The 27,924-nt window shown below is 39.9% G+C and overlaps 1 long non-coding RNA gene across 1 annotated transcript in view; it reads left to right on the forward strand.

Annotated features, from left to right (window-relative positions):
- Positions 1 to 22,801, forward strand: part of LOC139794093 (uncharacterized) — a 35,519-nt gene extending 12,718 nt beyond the window's left edge. The window contains exon 3 of the long non-coding RNA XR_011724945.1: positions 22,739 to 22,801. This is a non-coding gene — a long non-coding RNA (uncharacterized lncRNA). The remainder of the gene's footprint in view (positions 1 to 22,738) is intronic.
- Positions 22,802 to 27,924: the final 5,123 nt, after the last annotated feature.

A 27,924-nucleotide genomic window follows, 5' to 3' on the forward strand; every position in this document is an offset into this window, starting at 1 on the left:
CATTGGGGTGTTTATATAAAGGCTTTCTCCCATGAGGCTTCTCTCATATCTTGAACTCACAACTCAAAGTTTTCTCAGAGCCAGGACTCTGATAGCATCTCTACCCATCTGTCTCTTTTCAGGAAAAAAAAGGAGAAAGAATTCAGCTATCTTTCACAGTTCTACTGATGTTAGAAGCTGGTTGGAAATATGGCTAAGAAAGTCTTGGAATGAATACACAGGTGAACACAAAAAGAATGATCACAGATTCTAATTTTGTAGGAAATTCTGCTGAAAATAACTTGAGGGTTTCAAGATAGAGTACTGCAGTGGATGTCAAAGATAGTTTGTGAGGTTGAAAAACCCTGGTTTACACGTTTTCCCATAAGAAAAGGCAGATTTGATGGTTTATTTCCTGATTTTCAATGTTATGTGCAGAACAGCAGATGTGTAGTATGTTTCCAAAATGGTGCTTTTCTTTTGGTGTGTTCGTGTAACTACCTCAATCAGCTGTTGATTAACCATGCTGTTTAATCCAGTCTGCATAGATTTGCATTTTGGAACAGAAGATCTCCATTTTGGCCCTACTATAGAAGTCTGCACTGGTTAATGTTAAGCCTGATTTTTTTTTAGTTTTCAAAACTCTGTTTGTAATTGCATAGGTAATTACCACCCCACTTCTGATTTTGTAAGAATGCTGTTCTTTTGTGCAGTCTGAAACAAGTTCTAGCACTTCATGAATATATTTGGATAGTAAAGGTAAACTCATAAGGAGATAGTCCTAGCACAGCCAGGACATAGCAATGCCTATATGAAAGTCAGTGAAGTAAAACTCTAGTGTGTATCCTTTGATGCTTTGCCTCAGTGATGCAATACAAATGTAGATTTTAATGCTCCTTTTATAGTACTTGCACTCTTGGCTATATTGAAATGCAGTTTTTCATCATTGATGGTTTTGGAACATGTCAAGAGCATAATATCCATGTTTTTCATAGGTCCCAGAGAGACCTCCCTCTAACTTCTTTTGTCCACTCATAGCAAACCCTGCTATGGTGTGAATTAGTCATCATCAGTGAGGTAAGAAGTGGAGTAAGAGTTAGCTGTCTGTATTTCAGTTAAATGAGAAACTCCATCTTCTCACTATACACATTGTTGAGTTTGGACCTTATTTATTCTGCTTAGAGTCTGAACCATGGGAAATTTCCTGACTTCTTAAAAATTACCTGTATTTTTCTGAGAGGGTTGGTTGCAATTTTAAGAACTGCTGGGGAATAAACTAGTAACAGTATCCAGAACTTTTTGGTCATCCATTTTGAGACGTGTTAGAGACTTATCACTGGGTTTGTTTCACATGTGGGGAAACATGAGGCACAGAAGATGGAAGTAACTTGCCCCACACCATCCATCAAGAAAGAAACAAAACTAGAGTTAGGAGCTCTGGCTTTTAAGTTGTGCCAAGTCCATTCAGACACCAGCTGCAGCCATTATGAGAGGAGGAGACATGTCCCATGCTAGCAGTGAATAGTAGAAATTTTAAGTTTTAGGAATAGCAGTTATTTAACTTCTGTGGTTCACAAAACAAACTGAGGGTCTAACAAGCAGGAAAAGGTGAAGATTTGCACCTTCTGACATTGAGTCAGCTTGCACCAGTGGGCTAGCAAGGAGAAGCTTATGTCTTTGCCTGGATGAGAGAGGAGGCATGTCCCCATGGCTGAGTCAGTCATCACATGATTTGCTCTTTCACTCAATGGAAAAATACTTTTTTTGGGTACAGAATCCAGTTCTATTATTTTCTACAGTATTCAGCTTTGGTGGTGCCTGAGCTCTCAAGCTCTCATGAGAGAATTATCTTTCCTTCTGTACAGACATCTCCTATTTCTTTAGATGCGTTCTGATCCAGTTTTTTTACCAGATGAAGCATTTGATGCTTCATCATAATCTAAATTAGCTTATTTTGTCCGTGTCTGTCAGAGTAGGAACCTGCGCAGGACGGATCAAATTTGAACTTCTGAGTAGCTAGAGGTGGAAAAATATTGAAGGTACCCTTCCTACCTCCACAGCATATATTCACAACTTTGCAGTAGCCAGAGGATGAAAACATCTGTTTTTCTTGCTTATCTCTCACAATTTGTCAGACAGACAGGGAGGCAAGCAGCTGAATAATAGCTTTACATACTGTCCTGCAGAAGGGCAGAGAGAGCAAGAAGCTACTGTAGAGAAAGATAGGAAATCACCAATAGAGGAATGCAGTTCTGAAATATTTTGAAATTATCCCTTTTGCTTTAGGCCTTCAGAAACTCTATGGCACCCATTACATAGCATGGTCACAGCACAGAAACTGAGGTGTGAACTCCAGACTGTAGAGAGGGGTAAGATGTACTCACATCTGTCTAAAGGAGAACAGTGTAAACATGCACTGGTATCTTGTTGAATTTTCTTCACAGCAGTCACGAGTAAGCCTGTGTAAGGAACACAGCCCAACAGCTTTTGCTTTAAAGTGATCCCATGTGCCTAAACCTACTGTTCTTATGTGCTGGTAAACCATCTTCTGTGTGTACTCTGATTTTTTTTAATTAATTTTTTATTTCACTAACAACCCACAGTATGGGCCAAGGGAGATAGAGATGATGTTTTCATTTCATTCAGAGCTCTGGAATCCATCCCACTGGAAGTTGCATCTTTTGAAGCTCTAATAATTCACATGCCTGCTTTTCTTAAACTGACTTGGCTCAATAGAATGTGGTTCCTGCAGAGCTGAATGAGAGTTAGGACATTAGCTGGCCAGTAGGAAGAAAAGGAGGCTCAGAGGAGACCTCAGCACTCTCTACAACTACCTGAAAGGAGATTGTAGCCAGGTGGGGGTTGGTCTCTTTTCCCAGGCAACCCTCAGCAAGACAAGAGGGCATGGTCTTAAGTTGTGCTGGGGGAGGTTTAGGTTGGACATTAGAAAGAATTTCTTTACCGAGAGGGTGATCAGGCATTGGAATGGGCTGCCCAGGGAAGTGGTGGATTCTCCATCCCTGGAGATATTTAAAAAGAGATTGGGGTGTGGCACTCAGTGCCATGGTCTAGTAACTGCAGCAGTATTGGATCAAGGGTTGGACTTGATCTCTGAGGTCCCTTCCAACCCAGCCAATTCTATGATTCTATGACCCTTCCTGGAAGGATTCCAGCTGTCTTGGGGCTGGTTAGAAAACAAGATTCACCTGAGCTGTAGGTGCCTAGAAGGCTCTTTGCCCTCTTGGCCCCCTTACAGGAGGTGTGTAGGCTGTGGCTCTGTCTCTTTAATCCTCTCAGCTTATCTGAGAAGCAGGCTTTTTCCCACTTCAGGGCTCTACTTAGCATAGAGAAGCTCTGGTTCTTGTTAATCCAGTTTTGGAAGCAGATACAAAAGAATTCTGTTGGACTAAAAAAAAAAAAAAAAAGCTGTGATTTCTTAAAAAGGCAGAAAACTACCTTAAAAGCATCTCATAGCTACATTGTGACCACATCTGAAGCTGTGAATGCAAGGCCTCCTCATCTCTGAAATGGTGAGGGCACTCAGCTGCCTGGAGACCAACAGAAGCTAAAGTCACTAAACATTACATAGCAGGTTCTTACCACTCAGGAGGACAAGAACCAAATGACTGGCCTGGTTGCTGCTTGTAGTAAAACTGGTTGTATAAAACTGACCCAGAGAGTAGAGTAAACTAATAATTTAAATCTGAAAAGGAGGAGAATTTCATGACCCTTGGATATGTGTTTGGGGAGAGTGAATACAATCAGAACTGATATTTTTTTTCTGTTACTGATGGTGGGTTTCTTATCACCCAGCACAACCACCTACATGTTGCAGAATAAAAATCATATAGATGCCAGATCTAATGGAGCAGACATTCCTAGCTGTGCAGTGAGAAGCAAGGTGTTTTTTTCTTCCTTGTATCATAGGAAAAGTGTATTTTTTCCAACCTTTTATAATTTAAGGAACAGCTGTATATATTTACTTTTCAATAAAATCTACCTTTCAGATGATAATAAGCATGAAATATTTAATTTTTCAAACAGTAGACAGAGCAAATATTTGGGTTCACAACCCTGACTAATGCATCTCTTGATAGGTTGTGCTTTCCAAAAATGAGATAAAAATGCTTGAGTAAATTCTTCATTACAATTAATACTCTGCACTGCAAGAGATCTGTGCTGTCCTGTCAGGACTGTCTTCCTATAACAGGACAGTAAAAGAAAGGCATACTGTGTAGAGCAAGGAGTTTTGTTCAGACAGTGTGTGAAAGGGAAGGCTAGAGAAACAGTAGCAGCACAGTTTTACTCAGCATAGGCAAATGCTCTGCTATTGCATCTCAAATGATTTGTCACATCCAGACTGTGTCCAGTTAAGTCAATGGCAAAGTTCCTGAAGCAACAAACTGATTTGTTGTAAGATCAGGCTCTTTGTATGTTAAAAAAAATTAAATCTTTACATAAAAACTACCACACTTTTATTTACTGTAGAAGATTATCTTAGTTTCTTAGAAGTTTCTTAGCCAATAAGCCCCACTCCTGCTCAGGACCAGAAGAGCTGGGGCTTGGCTTCACATGGTGCTTTGCAATGCCAGAAATAGCCACTCCTATCTTAACTAATTAAAAACACAGGAAAAGTGATATTATAATGCTTTGACTGTCCACACTGTAGATACTGTCAGAGCCTTTACTTCCATAGCAATTACTTGCAAATGACAAGTGATCGATGATGCAAATCTGCCATGATTTACTCTTACCATGAGCTTCTTTTTAGGTACCTAATGTCAGTCTGTGGTACCATACATGGTCTTTGAAAACAGCTTTTAAATCTAGGTTTTGTTTTAATGAAAACCAGAATTCTTCCAGGAACTGAAAAATAAAATTTTTAGGCATTTGTTTTTGTATCTGAACTTACAGTGACAAAATATGTATGGCATATAGTACGATTTGTTTTCATCAGAGAAATGGAATAGGTGATGTCAGAGTATAAAGATCAAATTTTTCTTATACATACAAATATTTAATGTGTAAGTAAACATTAAAATATATATATACATAGGGAGTTCTTTCACTCAAACAAATAGTTTGTTGCCTGTTTTTATGAAGTTTAAGACTGATATTTCTGCCTTTTTATTTTAAATCTCTATGGCTTGAACTTGATTTTCTAATTTTCCATAGGTGTGTCCCAATTGATTACCTATCATAGTCAAATTGTCAAGTTTATTTTCAATTTTTCTTGTAGTCTATCTAGTATTTATCAGTTCCAAGAAAAATCCTGATACAGAGGCTGGCTGAATTTTCAATTCAGTGGGTTTATAATGTTTTTTTTTTGTCCTTCTAGATACAGCATAATTCTATACCATTTAGCTTGCAGGTGAAAAGGTAGAAACACAGAAGACCAACAGAAAACCAAAGCCATAACAATGTAATGAAATAACACAAGTATTATTGTGATGAAATTACTGCCTAAGATTTTGTGAATTGCATACTTAGCTGTCCAGCCCTTCTTAGGAGGGAGGGCTGGAGGCTAATTGAAACCTGCCACGTACGGGGGATGACTCCTAGGTTGAAGTTCCTGGATAAGTCGAAGGACTTCAGGTCTTCATCTGCATTGGTGGGAGAATAGCAGGGAATAGCAGCAGTGGTTCCTGGGAGGCTGTGGCAGCCTGTGTTTAGCCTGCAGCCTGGATGGCAAACACAGGCAGCCCTTGTGCAGCAGATTTGGACTATAGAAAAACATTTGTCTTAAAAATTTACCTATCAATCATTGTAGAGAAATTAGTTCTGTCAGCAGCAAAGCTACAGTATCAAATATATGGCTTTCAGTCTTATGAATAGATCTTGTGTGATCTCCAGTGCAAAAGCCAACCACACCTGTTGCTATTGCTGGGATACCCACGATGTGTGGGTATTGAGTGTTGCATTCATGATGTCTACTACTGTTGTAATTTTTCAGTGGAGCAGTAATAGAAGCTTCTACTCACTTCCATTTAACAACCTATTAGGAACTGAATATATTTCACATCTGTATTCCTCATAAAATGTGACTGAAATTGGCAGTGTGCTTAGAAGTTATTAAGGGAAGACACATACCATAATTAGGCATTTTTAATATCTTAAGAAACTAGGACAAGAATAACAATGATACCAGATTGTTGAATAAAATATTGGATCACATCAGGATATTTTTGCACACAAACTCCCAGGTTTGGCAAGAACTCACTTTGAAAGTGAATTACACATTATATAGGTTTGCTGGAAAGTTGGTTGTCTGCAGATTCCTTAGTAGGACAGATCTCTGTCTTCCACTTTCCCCAGTATGAAAGACAGGTGATGAAAAAAGAGATGCATTAAGTTATTTAGCTTGTAGGAAGTCAAAGGGGAAATGAGTTTGGATGGTCTATCTACTTTCAACATTATGTAACTGAATAGGTCTAACGTCAGTCAGCCACATCAGAGGGAGCTGATTTGTATTCACTAAGTGATCATGAAGGTAACTAACTTGATTTTGCCTCTTCTGTGTTTGGCAATACGTTTTGAAAAACATGTTTGATGTTTCTTTTCTGCCTTCTAGCACACAGAATCAGCATAAATATGAGAAACGGATTTTGATGGAAATTCTCCATCTAGAGACAGAGGGAACAGGCAGAAAACTATTTAAGAAATTGTTATAGTAATATATTGATTTTGAAAGTTTAGGAAAAAAAAGCAGATTCTCCTCCCTAAATGCAGTTTGACAGTTTCTATCCAAACACTCACAGAGATGTTAAGCTGCTCTGAGCATGGATGTTGACTTATAAACAGTGTTCCATGTTCAGGCTTATTTCATCTCATGAACTGAAGTGTATAATAATGGCTGAAGAAATGACAGTTTTCAAGTTAGAATATTCAAATTATATGTGTCCTCTCTGGGAGCCATGTTACATGGCTGTAACATGCCATGGGACATGTGGCTCTGAAGAGGCCAGATCAAAAAATGCTGAGCTCAGTATCTGTCCTAGTGTCTTGGTTGCATGGGGCAGCTCTGAATCACTGTCTGGACCTCTGCGGTCGGCTGGGGACATGTTAGCTGGAGTACCTTTCTTTCCAAGGTATGAACATGAGGGCAGCAGGAAAAGCTGCTGCTCTCAAGCCTCAAAGCTCCTAATTTCAAAAAGGAGAGGTCACGTTGTGCAGTTTGAACATTTGAAAATGAGGAAGAGAGAGAACATAGTGAAAAATGGGATAATTATAATTTTATTGGATATGTGAGTCAATCTGCTTGTTGTTTTCAGCCACTCTGTTAGAAAATGGCACTTTAAAATTGTTCAGTGATTCAAAGACTGTGTGTTCTTCCATTTTCATTGGAAGTCTGGAGAAATTTGAAGGTAACAAGTTTGAATCATAACCATGAGGATTGAAGTCAGGGGGTTCTGTCTCTTACAAAGTTATCACACATAGCATGGCATCATTATTTTTCTAGTGGAAATGGGCCTGTTTTCTTGGGGACTTGGACTTTATATGTGTATCTGCATTGTTCCTTACACATCTGGTGTCTGTACAATCATTTTTCCTATTTTTGGTCTACTGATAGCTATGGTATCCACTGTCCTGCAGCAGAGAACCTGGTAGTATTTTTCAGTTTGCAGAATTTACTTCCTCTTGTGCCTATTGCTGATTCCTTTGTTGCTTCGCTAGTGCAGCTGCATTCATGACAGTATAAAATAGGAAAGAATTAACATCTTCTAATGAAGGCAGGGACCCACACACAATCACTAAACTGGATTTGTTAAAACTTTTTCCATTTCATCCTTTCTCAGATATTTTGTGGGGAAGTTGTTTGTGTTCTGCCAAGCAAACTATTGTGTGTGTTTGTTTGTTTGCTTTTTAAGCATTAGATATTTTTAAAAGTTCTTTTTTGTGCTCTAGAAGCTACACAAATTGCTACTAACCATTAGTATTTGCCTGAAGGAGTAGGGCTAACATTTAGAATAATGCACCCGGCATGGCTCTCTGATTATTACAGAGTCACCACATGAAATATTATTTGGTGGCAATTTTATAATGTGTCCCAGTGGAATAAAATTTCTGCTTTATTTTAAAAAAAGAATGCACCCAAGGACAGTGCAATGGGACCCCAATACAAATGTTTTGCAATAGGACACATTCTCATGAAGTGATTTAGTGTCTCAGCTGAGATTTAACTCCCAAGGAGAATTCCAGAATTGTTACTTACTGACACTGGTTTTATTTTCAGTGGAGAATGCTGACTTCTCAGAAAAGGAGGAGGGGAGCAAAAAACTGTCTCATTTCTTTTATCCCTGTGTTTGGTGGGTCAGGGCAAAGTTATTTGGGGGCAAATCTACTGCATTCTTTGTCAGATACTCATTCCTCAAGTGACAAGCAGGGAATTTTATTGCTTTCACTTGAAGCAATTAAAAATAATAAATTGTATTTGAGAATAGGAGATGTATTTTATATGTCTCATATAAACTTCGCCACAAAGATCATCACCTGTGCAAATGCACCAGCAATCCTATTACCACCTGGCAAGCAGCTAACGGGGAAAAAACAGTTTAAAAAAAATATTCCAAAGCACATTTTCATTAGTCCCCCCCCCCCCTTATTTTGTATAGCAAGATTCTTGATCAGAAAATATGCTGCTTCCACTGACAGTTCTGGTTATGGTGTAGCTAAAGATACTGGACTGTCTCATTTGAACTGAATTCTCGTTACTGCATTTTGGAAAACTGAGTTCTTAAACCTGACGAGCAGTGCTTGCAGGACTGTGTGACTTCCCATTTGCAGTCAGCATACACCACTAGGAGATGTAAAGTTAAATTAATTCTTGGATTTTAACTGACATACAATGTAAATCAGATAATAGGCAGAAGAAACATTTGTTTCTTGAGACTGATGTTCATAACTGTTCTGAATGCTGTTCTTTTATGTAGGTCTGTTCATGTATACACAGGCACAGAGGAATCTGATCCATTTCTTCAGGTTATAAGTCATGCTTGATGACTTATAAGAAGACAAATTCTAATGTATAAAATAGACACAAATGTAACAATGTATATTTTGTTTTGGTATGCTAGCAATGTCTCTTGTACTTCATTTCTTGATGAGAAACCCAACTTTGAGTTAAAACATACTTTGAAATTTTTCCATACTTGTAACATTTTCTGACATTATGTCCATGGTTCATGCTCAGAAAATTCAGTGATACTGTGTTTTCTCACATGACATAAAAGGTTTCTCAGATGGGTGATTTGTTGCATCTTGCAGACCTCAAAGATTGCGAGTATCAATTTATTTACATGTGTTTTCCCTACTGGTACCTAGAACTATACGTTCCCTGCTTTTCAGTGAATTAATGTTTAACTTTAAGCCAAGCATGGGTGTGGCATGGCTCAGGCTGGACACTCTCGTGAGTGATGTGCATACCCATGTGTGAGGTAACACTCTGCAGTGACACTGCTCTTTCTAAGAGGAGTCACTGACTGTGACATGTAGGTGGATATTTCTGACAATCCTAATTCACTGTATCAGTGTGTAAAATGACTGACAATTTCTCTTTACATAGCAATACTTTCTTGGGATTTTAAAAGAACTTTCTGACAACATGAAGACCAATTAATAGCATTTTAAATGTAATATTATTTCCAAATGCTACGGACAAGATTTTCTCCTGCATATGCCCTTGAAGGACCTCTACAAAAAGGGATAATTTCATTTCTCCATCTGCCCTGTCTTCCTTTTCAGCCCTGCACAGACTCTCTTCTTCTGTCTTTCTTCCGTGGCTGCATGGGGATGGCAGCCACATTGGTTGACTGCAGGGTAGAGTGCAGGGAGGTTTGGGCAGAAGGGCAAAAGAAGTGGGGTGGGAATTGAAGGAAACTGAGCGTTATTTCCACTGTCTGCATGTCCAGCTTCTTGAAGGTGTTTGACTTCTTTAAAGGCTCCTGAGAGAGAAAAGGAGAAATAGAGAAGACCCTACCTAATAGGAGGTCTGACCTTGATCTTGAGGGATGTGTCAATTTTGAGTCCCCTTTGGGCAGCTTAAAGGTGCTGGGAACTCATTAATTTTTTTGTGGCCTTTGAGTTTTGGAGTAGTTAATCTCCAAACTAAGTAAACTTCAACTGAGTAAATTGCTTGGGTATTTGAGTGATATGCCACATCCTTGAAGATGAAAATGTACCTAAGCACTGATTAATCAGGAGCTAAATTGTCACAAAATCAGTCAGTGATGCTCTTGTTTCACTGTATTGGAATATGGTGCTACCAGTTCAATGTATATTACTATACACTGAGTAACTCATGGACTGGAACCACTTAGAGTCAAGTGCTTAATAAATGCAGAGCTTAAAGTAGCAGCACGCAATGAAAGTATTTGGGAGCTGCAGTTCTTGGAAGAAAACACTCCCCAGTGTTTCTGTGTTTAAGCCATTTCTTATTCCTTTCCTGTCACCCTCTGCAAGGTTCTGCTATGGTTAAGTGTGAGGTATCTTTCTCCTTCATTCTATGCTACCTCTGCAGACCCTTCTGAGTATCCAGATCATGCAGGTATAACTGTCAACCCAGAAAATGTGGGGGAGTTTAATCATGACATTCTAAAGGTCTTAGCAAATGCCAAGCAGACATATTTGGAATTGCCAACACCTTTATTTTTATCTTACTCAGTTTGTACTCAAGCTTGAACATGTGTGTACACTAAGATTAGAATTATCTGAATGCTGGGTTTCAGAGTTCAGTTATTTTTGAGTTAACTCAATAAAAATAAAACTCAAAAAAAAAGGAAGTGGGTGGCAGTTGATCAGGAGAAGGGGTGATGATTTTTATTTAAAGCAGAAATAAAAGATAGTTTTCCTTGGTAATAGAAGAAAGAAAAGGCTATGCATGGAGATCAAGTACAGGAAAATCTGATTTCCCAAAGAAAGTCTTCTCTTTTCACTTCCTTTTCCAAAAATCAATCTGATTTCTGGATCTATGAAAGCTTGTGTTTATAGCTGTGTATGGGAGGTCTGCTGCACAAGGAATCTGCAGCTCTTCAGAGGAATTTATTGCCAACTGCTCTAATGTCCCATGCTTCTACACCAACACCTTATATTTTTTTTTTTTTTTTCCCAGTTCCCAGCTAGATTAAAGTGCATTTGAATAAAAAATCCAGCCAAACTTTTCTGATACATCGTTTGTTAAGGGGCTAACATCTGCTTGCAGATGTATATTGCATATTTATGCATATCAAAACAGGGGTTTCCACACAGCTAATAGACTGCTTAATAACACTACTGATGCCATAATCTAGCTTTATAAAGCTCAATGGCTATTAATTTCCCTTAGTGCTAATCCTGAATTTATGGCATTTTTATATGTGAAAGTCAAAACCTCTGAATTCAGAGGAGCAATAAAGCCACTCTCTGCTGCTGCTCCTGCATTAGTGACAGCAGTTAGAGCCAAGACCCTGTATCTTTTTCTTGGTAGAAAGGGGTATAAATTTCTACTTGCCTATTAAAAGCTGTGGTCCAGTTGCAGCATCTAGCTCAGGAAATCTCTGAACTGCTGATTGTCGGAAACAGGGAGGATATCTGAGAGGGAGGGGGAGAGGGCATCACTCTGCACACACCCTGTTGTTACATCCTTTTCCTAAGCATTTGCCAAAGGCAGGATATTGGGCTGGATGGGTCCTTCGTCTGACCTGTGCATTTGGGGGTTGGGGTGGGGTGTGCCTATGAACCTCCATCTTTCCAGGTCTGAAGATCCTAAGCATGGCTTTCCCCTCCCACCTAAAGCTTTTATAGCTGTAGTGCTTCATCTTCCATCTGTTTTCCTCAGATCCTGCTTAGAGCAGAAGTGCAGCACAGAGGGAGGGGGAGAGTTAACCCCCTCCTCAGGGGTTGTGTATTTTTATGTGTTTGTGTATTTATTTTGGCTTGGATGTTCTTTTTTTTTTTTTTCCCTCTCTGAACAGGGGATTCAGAAAAGTGACATAATTTTTAATCCTTGACAGTTTATGGGCTTTGAAAGAGGTTCTGGATAATGCTGAGCAATTAAGATGCCATTTTAATAGTCTTTCAAGTGAAATCAAGTGAGTAATTAAATAAAATTGAATGAGGGCCATGTCAGGCCACCCACAAGCTTTCATATCCGCTACAAATAAATGAATAAGTCAGGGTGGGGGACAAATGCTGTGTGCCTAAGTGGTCCTATTTATGTATTATTTGGTGACTCTAGGAATGAGGCTTTCAGCTGAAGATTTGTTTTCTATGTGTACAGTGTTTCCAAGCAAGGAAATGCAAGATTGTCAATTGATGTTCAAGCAGCAGTAACATAACTATTTTTTAAAATTCTATTCGGTGGTAGTAACACCATTGTTTTGAAAAAAAAATGCTGTAAAAGTCACAGAACATAAACAAGATTTTTTTACATTAAACGCTGGATTCTACTGCTGCCTTGCTATTTATGTGATTATATGTGGATGCTTGTTACAAGTTGCTTTAGAATGCAAGTGTGGGGTATGGTATTACACATGCTTTGTGTTCACTTTACACAGATGAAAAGAGCAAAGTGCAAGCAAAGGAAAAACAAATATTTTTGATATTTACAGTTCATTAAGTAGGTATTGATGACAAGTGATATCTCTCTTGTTTATTAGTTCATTTTCCTATATGGGAAAAGCTTTTTTTTTTTCCTTCAGACTTTTTCACTCTTACATGTTAAACTTTGTGCCGGGATTTCTCACTATAAATAGAAAAAATTAACCGGAAACTGTATTTCTGAAGTGTATTCTTTGTACTGTAGCTAGGATGCCTAACCCCGCCCTAGATCTATGCAAAATGTTGATAAAACATTGACTATTGAAAAATATCCCATTTGAAATTAAAACAGAGATCTTAGTGCTGTGATGACATGTGATAAACGTTTTGAAAACTTGACTTGCATCTACAGCATTACTTTTCCTGAAGTGAACATGGGTGGAGGCGGTGGTTAGATACAGCAGCCAAAATAATCTCATCACATATCACATCCAGTTTCACAGGAAAACTCCCATTATTCCTGAGGAACTGCCTCTGTAGGATGCCTCCTGGGCACTGCTGGCAGAGTGGGTACCAGGCAGCGTTCTTCCTCACTCCAGACAAACTTGTTTTCCCTTCATCTCTTGTCTGTGTGTTTCAGTCAGCTGATCATCAGGTACTACCCTAGTACGAATAGATACTTGCCTTTTTCTTCCTCTCCTATAACATGATTTTCTGTTTTATCTGTGAATCTGGGACAATGCAGGCCCCCTCTGGTGGTCAAAACAGCATCTCTACGTTTCTACGGGATTTCATTCTGAACCCGGTGTTGCTGAGGGGCCAATGTCTGCTTTATGTTTTAAAGTCATGTGACCAAAGTTAGTTCATTTTTCTAAGAAAACCGCTGGAATGAGCCAAAATTGGAGGAAAAAAAATGCGTAGGAGAGGTGTTCCAGTGTGTGTCAGGTCCCAGGAATGCGGTCGATGACACTGACGGTGCAGACGCAGAGAAGCTGTGAAGTTCATTGCTGCGATTCTCCCTGCCCGCCTGGCCCCTGGGAGCAGGGGCGGTGCTTGGGATGCCACGACCTGGCTGCTGTTGGAAACAGGACAGAACGTCAGGGAGAAACAGGAAACAAACTCGTACTTCTAAAAAAAATACCTGCCTAATGTCACAGGCTGCTCTTTCACTGATCACTGGAAACCACAAGGCTACTGGATGTGTCATATAGGGGTACAGGAAACAAGTATAGGTTGATCTGCTGTTTTCTATGGCTCCCTTTTAGTTTGGTGGAGTTGGGCCCTTGATAACAAAAAGACCTGGGAAGTCACACAGAGGACTGATGTGCAACTCTTAAATTTATAGGGACACTCTCCTGATCACTTTTCTTTTCCCCCTAATATGTTTGTGTGTGAAAATGGCATTTCCCTTTGCTGTTATGAAGATGTTTGGTGTTGTCCTCTCTGGCAAATTATTTCAACAGTGTCTGATTTCCTGGAGGTTGAGATGGTTTTGAAAAAATACTGGGAAGACCAAACAATGCTTGAAATCACTATGGTGTCTTTAAAAGCAGCTATTAGCTGTGTCATCAAAAGATAATCTAGATGGCTGTCCCTTCAAAATCAGTTTCACAGTCACTAGCTGAGGATTTGTTTTCCTTCCCTTTTGAATCTGGCTGATGCTCACACATTGCACAAGCTTCCATTGGCATTTCTTAGCTTGTTCCCTAAGCCCTCGACTTTCTGTCTGCTGCCTCCCAGCAGCAACACATACCATCCACCACTGAAAGGATAAAAGAGTCCTGTCAACACAACAGCTGACCAAGAGAAAAAGTAATTCACCAATGTGTTTATTCACTGAAGAACGATAGAACAGTTCTATCAATGGTGACGAAGAGCATTTAATAGTAACATACTATAATTCCATTGTTGGTTTAAAACCCCACTAGCCACAATAATGGCTGGTGAAGTGCTCATTATTGTCATTTGATTCTTATTAGCCTATTAAGGAAGCTGAGAAAGAGGGAATATGATGTTTTATAAAATCCTGTTATTTAAGTGTTTGTAATTAAAAGCATTGGTTTCCCAGAATCCCCTGCTTTGCTTCATCTCCTAGCAGCTCATCTGCATACCCATGGCCTGCAAAAAATGGATCTGTGCCATAATACACTGTAAAATTTTAAAATTCTGTTAGCAGGGGTCATCCTGCCCAAGGGTTTCTTAAAGTTTTTTTTCCTTCACTAAGTCTGAAGGCTCGCAAGATTTGCTGCTAAGTGTACAGTTTTGGCAGCTATAAGCCACCATCTGCAAAGAGGTGAGCTGCCAAAGTAGCTGGACTGCTTAAAGCTTAGTGTACTTTTTTATTATTCAAGTTTATTAATTCCTATGTCATAAATAGATATTTCCAAACTAGACAGGAATAGGTATGAGGATTATGCTTCTTCTCAGTATAGCAAAAAATGAATAATTTTTCTGAGATTTCTTTTAGTTTTACAGCTATAGCCGTTCACCCTGTGAATGTAAGAAATACTTGTGCACAGGGTTGTGCAGAGGTGAATGGCTTTAAGAGGGATGAAAAGGAGTTTATGGCTGCCTTGAGCTTTTAAAATGCTAGATTATATTAAAAAAGAGTTCACCTTAAGAAACGAAGATACTATTCGTAAAACAACCTTCAGAGTCCTTTTCGTTTTGGTGCGTTGAACAGTAGCCACCAAAATCTTGTTACTCATGTATCAGTCTCTGAACATGTTAGTCCTTAACTTTCTTTTTGATGAGCTAAGTAGTCTAAATTCATGGTCTTTCTCATATATGACATTTATTTTCCAGATGGCTAACTAGCTGGACTTGAGCTACATAAACATGCAAGCAGTTGTGGTGCAGTCTTGGTCCAGGACCGTGGTATGGTTATGGAAGGTGAGTCACCAGTCCATCTTCTACCATGGCCTTGTCTCATCTTTCGTGCAGTGAATGGTTTGCCTCCTGCAGGACCAGTATTGTCTTCTATTGATCATTCCTGGAGTTCCCCTTTCCTGGCTTTTGATCAAAGATTTGGGTTCAGGGCTTGCAAGACAAGGAAGATTGGTCATGCCCGTATTAATCACTGTTGTGACTTTTTTCTGAACTTTCTATAATTAATCATCATCCCTTTCAAACTGCAGGCACTAAGCTGTGATCAGGAAGTGGTCAGGGCTGCATGGAGACGCAAGGCAGCCATCCTGCTTGGTATACCCTTGAGTGTATGCTTGTGAGTCCATGAGCACCATTGTCCCTTTTAGCAGTGTGTCACATTGGAAGCTGACAAAGCAGCATGACTCCAATATATTTCCAGCAACCTAAAACTCATGAAAGAGATCCCTTTATTCCCAAGCTGCAGTTAATCATGAAGGGGAACAAGATTGCACTGAGGTCTTTTTAAGCATTTTTTTTTCCCTTGGGACCAGCTTCATTCCAGTGCCCCAGAAACAAAGACCTTAGGTATGAATTGCTAAATGGCTGAAAAGACACATTCTCTTTTTTTGTTCAGGCAATATACAACAGATGCCAGCAAAGGTATTGAAAGAACTTTTGGTATGGGCATGCATTCCTTTGACTAGATGCTTGCTTGCATGCAAGAAAGTTTATATAATTATAATAGTAAGAGCTGATACCTGAATCCTACCCTTGGCACAAGCTACAAATTTGAATCAAGCAGGACTACCCCCTTCGTCCTGCTACTGTGAGCCACTCCAAAATGCTGTTCAAAAGTTATGGTAGAAAAATGCAAAGAAAAATATAATGTGCAAGCAATGTTGTGGGCAGATGAAAGGGCGTGTGTATCCAAACTGCTGTGAGGTCCTTAATTACTCTAAAGTAGTATATTCAGGTGACAGAATCTGGCTAGGATTCTTTATCCTTCTTCCTCATGACTGCTGCTGGCAGCTCCCCAGGCTCCTACCAGGGAAACTAAGCCCCAAGCTGCTGTTTGCTGCACATCCAACAGCCTGAAAGTCAGAGGCTGATAAAGACATCGGGTCATTATCACAGGACAGAAAGAACTAAGTGAGGAATTTCACAGCCACACACAAGGGTAATGCTGAAGAAGAGGGAACAGAGACAAACAGGATTTGCAACAGAAAGAGCGCAGTTTACCTGCAAAATCATCTGATGACAGAGAAGGAAGATGAGCTGGTAGATCTAAACAAAACAAGTCAGGAGAGCTGGGCCATAATGTAAGGATGCTGCCTTGTAGCAGCAAGAAAACATAGGCAAAGAAGCATGTGCAGGCTTCCTTTCTTCATTACAAACTCCCTCTTAGTGTGCTGTACTTAGGCTCCTGGCTCACCCTGTGTGCCAGAGGATTTTCCTGGCTGAAGCAGTTAGCTGGCAGACACTCCCTCACCTCAGACCTGAAGATACCATCTTCCAAACAGCCTGTGTGACTAAGAGGAGGCTGATTGTATTATCGTTACCATATCCTAAAAAATACAGATAGAGATGGTGGTTGAAGGAAAAGCTTTAAACATTGCCATGCTTGAAGGAACAGAGTGCTTTATTGTGCAAGGTTACTTACTGTCAGATTTTCCCTGAAACTCAGGTTAAAAGTCTTATTTCAAACTATTGGTCTGTATAATACAAGGGTAGGAGAAGTTAAAACAAACCCCACTACTAAAAGTACATTTGGGCAAGCACCCTCTTTAAGGTCTCCATGGGCTCCTAAGGCTGCAGGCCACTGTGTACCCGAGCCCTAGTGTGCACTGGTGGGTGCTCAGAGATGTTTTATGTGGCTTTTAGGCCCAGGCAGGACTGCTGCCTTGGTGGAAATGGTTTTTCCCAGCCTGGATGGCAGGATGTTCTCTTCCTCTCTGCCTGTCCAGGGCACTAGAATCTAAAATGGTACTGTGGGAATTGTCTTCCCTCTTCCCCCTGCCTCCTTCTCAGCCCTAAGGTCATTTGGTTAATATCTCATTGTATACTTTAATTAGCACATTCCTGGCTGCAGGCTACCTCCTCCTGTTCCTGGCCTCTTTAAAACACAGCAGTTTATGTAGTATATATATATTTTTTAAATGTTAATTGTGCAAGGACCTTTCAGGATTTGTAATGTTTAGCTTGTTGTGACCTTTGCACAGGATCTGCCCACAATGCATGTAGCAAACAGGGGCATGTGGAGGTGGCAGGCTGCCAAAACTCCCTGACCTGTTATCATTTTGTCCCCTGCTTATCATTTGTTAGATTTCTGGGGAACCCTGCCACGTGAGTTGATGCAGCAAAACCCTGCCTGGATCTCTTCCTTAATCCATAACCTGTGGTGTGCCAAATTGAGTCTAAAATATGCCTTTGGTATCTGAGGGAGTCTGCATTTATGGCACAGCAGTGTGAGAGTGAGGGCTAGCTCAGAGCACTGGAGCTGAGGTTTCTGTTTCTCAGGAGGGCTACTCAAGAGGGGCTCATGTATCCAGAGGGGCTCTCAAACCCTTCGAGGTAAGAAGTGCCTCTGATCACTTTCTGCTGCTATAAACTCTCAACTCCTGTAGCAGCTTTAGCCACACCAGTGGGTGCAAGCATCAGCAAGGCCACTGACCAAGCTTACTCCGTTTAGTTAGCGCCCAACTAAAAAGCCAGTGATTATCTCTGAGAGATACATGTGTGATCTGATCTGTATAGCGAGTACCTATTAAGGAGAATCAATTATAAAGCAATCACGACAATGACAACTACATAATTTCACAATGTCCACTTAAGCATGCAGTGACAGAGGCAGATCTAAGAGGAGGGTTAACCTCTGGCAGGGGAAAAAAGAAAACGCAATAGTGAGCAGCTGGGAGGGTGCCCAGGAGCTTCTGTTTCTGACCCAATTCAGCTGCAGATCCAGGAACACACCCAGGCAGGGCCTCATTAACAGCTTTATAAATTTCTGCAACATCTGAGTGTTGTCTGAAGGTTTCCCTTTGAGCATGCCCAGGTGGTCTGAGCCTCAATCAGTGTGGCTATAAAATATACAAGAAAAAGTAACTGCTTCTTTTAAGAAACAGATATCAGTATCTGAAATAAGTCACCATTCTTGACCTAGCCAAACCAAATTCCTGATGTCTGGAGTTTTGTCTAGCTAGTGATAGCAGGATTAGATACAATATGCATGAATATACTGTGTGACCACGCAAAACCAAATAGTGCCACAAAGATAATTGTGGTTTAATTAATACAGTCTGCTGCTCCATGCTCCACCAAGTTTTTGATTATTTGTCCATCTTTAAATTTTCAACAAAGCATTCCTGCACAGTTGGATGCCTTCAGAAAAAGAAGGAAAAAATGTATCTTCCTTTTCATTTTGAAAGTCTGGCTTGTTTTCAAGCCATTTCATTCAATAAAATGTGGCTTGTTGTTGTTGTTGTTTATTAACAACACATTTGGCATGTCCATTTTTAAAACTTTTTGAGATTCAAGATTACTGTGAATTTCATGAGTGAAAAAGGTAAAATATTTTTACATATGGCACAAAAAACCTGCAGCAATTTGGAAAACATGTTTCAGTTAAGCACATAAACATGTTTCTGAAATACTAAGTTTACTTGTTAACTTTGTTCCGCAATTTCACTTTCATGTCTCAAACTCCAGCTTTTAAAAACATACGTCTCTCAAGATGGTACTTCTGCCCACTCAGAGCAGTTGACACTGATTACTTTATTTTTCATGTTTATTTGGTGTAAAAGACTAAAAATAAAAACGTATTGTTCCCAGCATTGTCTACAACTTTTCCAGACAGGGAAAACAGAGGGCTTTATGACTTAGGAAAGCAGAGTTCCCAGAGGGCTTGTCTGCTTTTCTTCCACTCTTCCCTTTAGGATTTTCTGAAAACACTTCACTTACTTTTCATTCTGCTGTACATATATAGCCTCTTATTCTTAGGGTTTTGTGCATACCTCTCATCTGCATGTCCCAGCCCTGCCTTCTGCCTGCTTTCCCGTGCACACCGAGGTAACACAGCGCAGTTGTTTACGTTCCCTCACTCAACGTGACCAAAGATTCAAAGTGATGGGGGATGCCTGCTTTTGGTTTTCCCCTTCCCAGCTGCTAGGCAGAAGTATGCTCTCTGGTTGTAATAAGTTAGGCTGAATGTTCTGTCTACAGAAGCAGCCCTGGTAAGGAGGGGAGCCCTTAGAGGAGCCCACTCCAGCTTGGACTATTTCCTTATACAGCAGGCACTGGTCTGCAGCTTTGGCATCTCTGCCCCACATTGTGCTTCTGTCCTGATCTGTGCCCATGTGGATGGGTGGGAAGGAGCTCAGATATCTGCCCCATAAGCTCTCAGTGATAGCCTCCAGACAGCAGCCCGTGTTCTCCATTTTCCAAAGCCAAAGCTAAGCAGCAGTGCAGCAAGGTCTGAAAGGATGAAACATGCCTTTGTTTGCTCCCTTGTTATCCTGAACAGCTGGGTTAGAGCTACACACAACCCAAGGCTGTGAATGGCAATATTAACTTTAGAAAGAAAATGCTATTTTTGATTGGCTATGCCAGCTGTTTGAAGGCACAGCTTTCCAGCAACTCAGAATTTCTTTGTAAATACCGCAGTGTTACAAAATAGGGAACATTATACAAAGGCTGAGATTTAAAATGAGATGGCCAAATTTACCTTCTAGTTGCACCTAAATTAATAATCTAATTTTGAAAGAAAATCAAAACCCAGCAGCTGTTGGTGACTTTCTTTAAACTGTTGTAGAAAAAGTCAGATTATGTTGGGTTTTTTTTCCTGAGTATTTGGATGTATATGCTATAAAAATTGGTAGTCTATTCTTAGAATATACTTTTTGTTCATCCATCTTTTTTTGCTTGTTTGCTTGTTTTTTGAGCTAGCAATTTAACAAGTAAATGTTAATATTCCTTAAACCACATAAAAGGTATTGTGTAACTCAACAGAGGGGGGCCCAGTGTATATTTCTTGGTCTACACGAGTCACAACGAGATTAATTGTCAAATAACCATATGCCTCCAATATTTTAAGGTTTTTTGAGTTTGAATGTTTTAAGGCTAAAGCTTAGTTACTAAACTGATAAATCTATGAGTCTGCTTAATAATTCTCAAACTTCACATGCTTGTTAGTGGTTTAAGTCAAGAATGTTGTTTACACCTCTGTAAAGGAAATGAATGTTTTATATTAAGAGTTGCAAGGTGTTAGGAAGTACACTGGATGTATAGTCTTTCTCTTACATTCAGAAATGGGAACTTCTAATACAGAGTCCTGTATTAACATAGCAGTAGTTATTAATCCATAGATGATATGCCAATAGACTTGCAGTTAACTCAACGTACCTGTTATCCACTCAGGAAAAGCCCTGAACTTTGTTAAGAGTGAAACAAAATTCTTGCTCAAAAAGTAGGGAGTCAGTATAAAGCAGTGATGGGTAAAATGGTGCTAGAAATTAAAAGAGGATGTCAGCCTTACAAACAAGCAGCAAAGCAAAAACTTTACAGGCAATGGAAGCTTGATACACCTCTGCACCATGAGTGATGGGGTTGCTCCTAACAACGAGGTCTGCACTGTTCACCCATCTAACCCTGGGATCTTTCATTATGGTTCACTTTGTTCTAGTGTAATGGTAGGGGCTTGGCTGCCTGTTGTGTTACGCTTTCATGTACCTGGGCATGGTAATCAAGACAACTGGACTAATCTGTTAATGTTTCCAGTACAGGGCAGTAACATGGACACATGTCTATGGAAAAATGTTAGGACTGCAAATTCAGGCACTCAGAATAGTAAACGCCAGGCTTAAATCTGCCAGCATACCCTTAATTCACATCTTGTCTGCTGCAGGTGCATGCTGCACCTCATTTGAATTCCAGCTTCCCAAATCCAAAGAAGACTTAAGCAATGCTCAGGTTTTTTGATGGATCAACCTGAGTGTATGAGGTGGAGGGTGTGCCCACTCTCCTTCTTCCCTGAATGCGTTTTCTCTACCATCATGGAGATTTCTGTAATGTGTCTCTCTCCCCTTCACCTTCCCTCTGACCCCATGCACTGACTTCTCCAAGGCAGCATATCTCCCTCTGCTTTATTTCTGCTTTTTGTTGTAAAGTAGGAGCAGGCTGAGTGTAACAAATGTGCTGTGCCCCGGGGCTGCATCGGGAGGGTGCTGCCGCTTTTTGGGCTGAGAACGGGCACCCAAACACCAACCAGCTGTGCCTTCAGGATGTGGGGGAACCCTGCAGGGCCTTCAGCCTTGTCAAGGCTGCATGCTTGAAGTCCTCTGTGGCTAATTAAACCCTTTTCCAGCACACAAGAGAAGAAAACCCAAGTAATATCTGTCAGCTTCTTGCCACCCAAACTGCAGCCTGTGTTAGAAAGTCCAGCACTGGCCTCACTCTCCTTGGCTTTTCCCCTGTGTAAAACAGGGGTGCAGCTGTGCCAGGGTGCTGAAGTCTATAAATGAAAAGTGTTGCATAGGTGTGAGTATTATTAGTTGCTCAATAGAACTAGAGAGCATTGGGAACGAGTGTGAGGCAGACAGTGAGCTACAGCAGTGTCAGTGTAAACCCAGATAGCTGAAATTTTTGCTGTGAACTACTAAAGTGTAAGGAAAAAAATAATTGCTGTAGCATTCCTGTAATTCTGTTCAAGCCTTCTGTCTAACTCACTCAAATGCAAGAGAAACCATGGAGATCCTATAAAGCTACACTTTGGGGCTCACATTTTTCAACATGTCTTTTCAAAAAAATGTCATTTTGAACTGTTGAGCTGCTTTCTTCTCCTGTTAGAGCCTTGTAGAGAGATTTCCTGGCAGGGTAGTATGTACTTTAATACTACTGGCAACTCTGTGCTCAGTGTGATTGCCTCTCACAGGTGCTTTCCCTGAGTCAAGATGACAAAGCCAGTTTTGGACATCAGGACTTCCCATCAAGAAGTAATCTTAAAATGAACACATCATCAAACCACTTCTGTCTTAAAGGCGGTTGCTAAAGAATATGCACAGGTGGCTGAATTGTGTTCCCTGCAGTGTTATGGAGGGAAAACCTTTGGGGTTTTCTGATTGAAATTCTCTGGGCTGAGGTGCATCAGGATATGTGAGGTTATACAGCATATATTGCAGCTGCACCCAGGGAAAATATGGGTTTTTTCCTCCCCTACCTTGCAACGTTACTTTTTGACAGTCCACCAACTCTTTTTCCCTCTAACTCTGTGACACCTCATAAAACAAAATGCTTGCTTGACTTGGTGATTTATAACAGTGAAACTGGCATTTGTAAGTTGAAGATTTTTTGAGAAAGCCTCTTTATTTGTTTGTTTGTGTTTTAGTGTTCCACCTGCAGCTTCTGAATTCATAGGCTACCACAGAGTTTCCACTGAATTTCAGAGTTTTGGCCCCAAGTGCCAGTAGGTAAGTTATGCCTAACCTTTAATTTGAAGATACATTTTTTCTACAGTATTGTAAGATACAGCTATATTCCAAAATAACATAGTAGATACTTTTCAACAGTATCTACAGAGGTAATATCCATACCAAAGAATCTGTACTGATTTTTCCTAAAGAACCTGGGAAAAAACAGTGTACCCATTGTATTTGAAACATTAGAGCAATTGTTCTCTAGTGAACATTTGTACATGTGGTGCAACCCTGAATTTCTGTGTCAGAACATGGTGCCAACCAGTAAATTACAGTACTGTGGGCATGTGCATGTTTAAACAAGTGCTCTCCTATCTCCAGGTCCCATAGGCATATGTATGTATCTATGTATCTTATGTATACCATTTGGAAAAGCCAGACAACACTCGAAAGCAATAAAAGGGAACTTAAAACATGTGTTCATTTTCCACACCATTGTGCTTTTAACACAAAGTGAAACCTTTTGTGAGGCTTGGGTTTTTCCTCTGAGTAGGCTGGCGTTTGTTATATTTAAATCCTAATGATGTTTATTCCTGTATACCGTAAAACCTGTAGGCAGAAACCAAGAAACCTAGTAAAAGAATTACAGAAAAACAAAGAATAATTCATTGCCTGCAATTGAAAGTGGTTTGTGCTATAGTTTGTGTTACTCCAGTATACTCATAAACTTGTGACTCTAAACATGTTTAAAGTACAAGTTTAGGCAACCAGAATATTAGTGGAACTCCTTTTGGATTCAACAGGCTACCTAGTGGTTTAACCTGCTACTGAAGGTCAGGAGAATATAATTCACCTTCCACAATGCCTAGACATCATCAGCTACACTTCTGGACATATCCTGGAAAATGAAACTGTGAAAACATTCCAAGGGCTTCAGTGGGATTATTGTCTATGACAAGATCCTCTTGGACAATACACAGACCTTTGTGCACATATTGCCATAATACCCAATAAAAATCAAAGCTTCCCCTCGGGACCACTCTGCTTGCTATGCACAGTATTTCAGATGGAGTGGTAATATGTGGAATCAGCACTGTCAGTGGCAAAAACTAACTCATGGCTCCCCATCTACATTCTCATTATAAGCATTTGCTGTTCTTTCATATGTCTCATATTCTTACTTTCCAAGAGAGGTTTCTGATATACCAGGCCATAACACCTAGTTCTGGAAGATGCTAATCACAGCACTATAGTTTCCTGTTTGGATAAAAGAAGTTATCCTCTGATACACTGTTTCTGGTTTTTTGGAATTAACCCATGGAAACCTGGATTGTATAGGATAGTTACAATACTGGGCAAGGTTATTACAGGATTAGCCAGTATGCTCAAAGAACATTTGTTTTTTCAAAGGTAAGAATCTTATTACATATTCAAAGGCCATGCTAGGCCTTGAACCCAGGCTCAGTGTCTACCCTTGCACTGCTGCTGATTCCAGCTTAAAAGCCTTATGCACCAGAGTACTGAAAAGAATGATTACATGTGAACAACATAATTTCCTGATGCACATGCAGTCAGATAATATAAGAAATGAAGAGCATCTGCCTGACTGAAAAACATTAGGAAGACTGGTCACTACTTTAGAAAAATAACAAATATGAGAAACCTAGAAAGATAAGCATGTTGTTTTGATTAGAGCTACATCTAGGAAAATCTCACTAGGAAGATTCCTAGTAAAAGGAATGGGAAAGTGAGGAAGACTTCAGAAGGAAAGGATGCAAAAAGTTTTAGTTTGTAACTGCAGAGGGTTCTTGTTAGTATTATTTTAAAATATAAAGAATAATTTGGGTTACTCTTATATTGCTGAGATAAGGTGCTGAACAGATTTAGCAGAAAAGAAGCATGACTCATGGAAAGAGTAACTAGTGAAGAACTTGCTGAGCTTGAACTCTTGCTTATAGGGATTTTTATTTACCTCTGGGCAAGGGTGAAATTTTCCAGTTTGGCATAGAGCTAAACTACTTTACCACTGAGAGAGAACTTGAAGCTTCCTTTGCTGAGATGATAAGTTTTCATGATAGGGGATAAAGGCTAACCTGTACTAAAGAACACTGCACAGTGAGAAAGGAAAAAGATGCCTTAAAGCATTTTTCGTTTAATTGTGAAAACTAGCTAATGGAGTATTCAGCACATATGTTTAACTAGATGATCACATCAACTCATTTTCAATACACAGTACAAGCCATTTCTTGACAGCAGACACAGTTACCGAAAAATAGAGAAAAATGGTCACTGCTTTGAGGAACTGAGAATTCTTAGGAGCTCTTTCAACAATATGATACCCATATTCTCATTCACAAAAATCTCCATTAGAGAATTCAGTCAAAAATCTCTTTTGATTTCTATTCCTAATGTGAATAATAAGCCATCTGTCTGGTGACAACATCATGGCTACTTAAAAAAAATTGCTGTGGAAACTTTTGGAAGGAGCTACATTGAAGAAAATTACTTGCTAGAGAGGTTTAGTTTAAATGCAAATTCAGCCTCAGCTTATCTGTACAAACATGTTTTAAGGAACGGGAAAAAAAAACTTTAATGTGCTGATCAGAGCTCTTAATAACAGTCTAAAACATGCATAAGTTAAACAAAGCTCCCCAGTTTCTGCAGAGCAGGGCAGAACTTAATCCTCAGGCACTGCCTTCCTGAAAATGTGAAGATCACTGCAAAGATCACAAATACTGTTAATACATGAATTATGAATATTGCTTTTTTTTGTTTGTTTTTTTTTACAAACCCTACTTCAAATTATGAAGAAATACTGAAAAAAATTTTTCGGAGTAGCTAACTATCTGTATAGTTTTGTAAAAAGACTTTGTTCTACCTAACAGTGTTGCCAAATCACATAGATACTCTCTGCAATCAAAGAAAATCTTAAGTTCTTTCAGAAGGAAAAACCCACCTTATTTTAAAACTAATAAAACATGGTAACAGGTAGCAGGAGAAGAGCTAAATAATTCACTAGAAATCTACTCTGATCTTGGAAGGATACTTTATAACATAGATGAAGACTGAAGAACTCTATGGCTGTGGCTTGCGAAAGCTGCTTTAGATAGATACACTGAAGTTAAAAATGTCACTATTTGATTAACTGAATTGTAAAGAATCACAAGATTCCCACAGACCCTGAAAACATTATGTAATTAATCTTAAACAAAACTGGCAAACACTCAAAAAACCCACTGGTGTTTTTGCCATTCAATGCTAAGGGTTTGCATATGGTCTTTATTCAGGGTCTCCTAACTGGAGAGTGGTTCTGTCAGTCTAAATAGTTGGCAGTCAAATTTTCTAATTTTCATAGCTGCAGTTGCCTTTAAATCAACTCTACTTGAAAAAACAAGGGACCTTGCTGAAAATCATCAAACATACTGTCCTAGAGAAGAATCCCAATCCTTGTCAGCCATGGCTACAGGCCAACAGAAAACAAGGGGCAACACATTAATTCATCTTAGAAGGAGTCCAAGAATTACTTCATCTTAGGTCAGAGACAGGCATCAGTGTGCTTTGAATAGGAACAGATGAGAAGCTTCTGTACAGAGGTAGATAATTCTTGTCTTCTGATTACATCTTTTCAGTTTAAGATTGTGCATATGCTAATAGTTCAGAATTATTGTCATTGAAAATTCTGTGCTTGTTTTTAAAGAACAGGATAGCAATCTGTTGGGTTTTTTTTTTTTGCCTCTGAAAAAAAATTAATATTAACAAAGCTAGTAAATTAATCTTTGTGTGAATCCTAAATCTAGAGAATTTTCTCGATTTTCTGTGTGCTGCTGACTCAAAGCTAAAAGTAGAAACAAAATGAGAGAAAGAAAAAAGTGCTACATGAACTGCTACAAATTCTTGCTTTCCTGCATGACCATAGTCTGGACAGATAATGGCTCTACTCTTTACAGCCCAACTACATGTGATGCAAACAAGAATGTAACTCAGACTAGCACAGAGACAAACCTCTAGGTTGTTTCCAGATAGGAATGCAGTTGTGTGTGGCTAAAAAGCTCTATGCTGTTCCTGTCTGCTGCATCCGATATTATATTGCCCTGCAGACCCGTGTATTGCACTAAATCAGCCTGCAAGAGTGTTAGCAGGAGTGCTTGCTTCTGTGTGCAAAAGATTTCTGCAGAGACCATCTCCATCCCTCTGCAGAGACACCACCCGAGCTGGAGACCGGATCCCAACTGGGAGAAGTGATTGAGCATGGGAAGTGAGGGAGGAGTGAAAGGCTGTCCCTCAGGTGGGCTCCCCTTGCTGCCACGAGGAGCTGCGGTTGTCTGACTCAGCGGCTGGCCGGCACGGGAATGTCTGAGAGCAGGAGGATGTCCTGGGCATGCTGCTGTGGGCAGACTACAAGCTGTGCACTGTTTAGATTCATCTGCTGCTGCTTTAGGGCAGCACAGTAAATTCTAAGGCAAGCTTAAAGTAATCTGACAGCTATAGACACTTATTTTAAACACAACTATTAAGGGAGGATACAAATTAATAATTTTCATAATCGTCCTTTGTTTGCCAACAGGCAAACACTGCAAAACTGATTCTAACCAACCGGAATAGAAAAAGGATTTGGTGATGTGACAGACTGAGGCAGGGTAAAGCTGCTGTACAAAATACTCTACCCTCCACATATGGGCTTCAATCCAGAGACCAGCAAAATCAGTAGGAAGTCTTCCCATTGATTGTAGCTTACTGAGATCAAAGCTTTTTGAAAAAAATAGCAAATCTACTTGTTTATGCCCATGCTTCAACCCTTTGTGGAGGGTGGTGGTCCATTGCAGACAACCTCTGTTGAGGACTGCTAGGCAGATCCTTCCCCCATTCTCCTTCTTGTGTCCCAGGAAGACCTCCCTGGAGTAGGGCTTCTTGCTGCCATCCCTTTGCACAGGAATGCAACAGCATATGAAGTACTGCTGGGCATACTTAGCCTGCCTCAGAAAAAAGCCCTTAATTAAGAATCCAACTTGAGGCTACTGTGATAAGGACAAACCAAGTCACTGTCTTCCTCTGACCTCCAAATGCCTGTTTTGCTTAGGATCTCACGGGCTATTTGGGGCAGCTACAGTTCATCTGTTTTGGAAGCAGTCACTCACATCACTTGGATTTGGCTGGTTGC

Source organism: Heliangelus exortis, chromosome 3, assembly GCF_036169615.1.
Source record: "Heliangelus exortis chromosome 3, bHelExo1.hap1, whole genome shotgun sequence".
NCBI classification, from domain to species: domain Eukaryota; kingdom Metazoa; phylum Chordata; class Aves; order Apodiformes; family Trochilidae; genus Heliangelus; species Heliangelus exortis.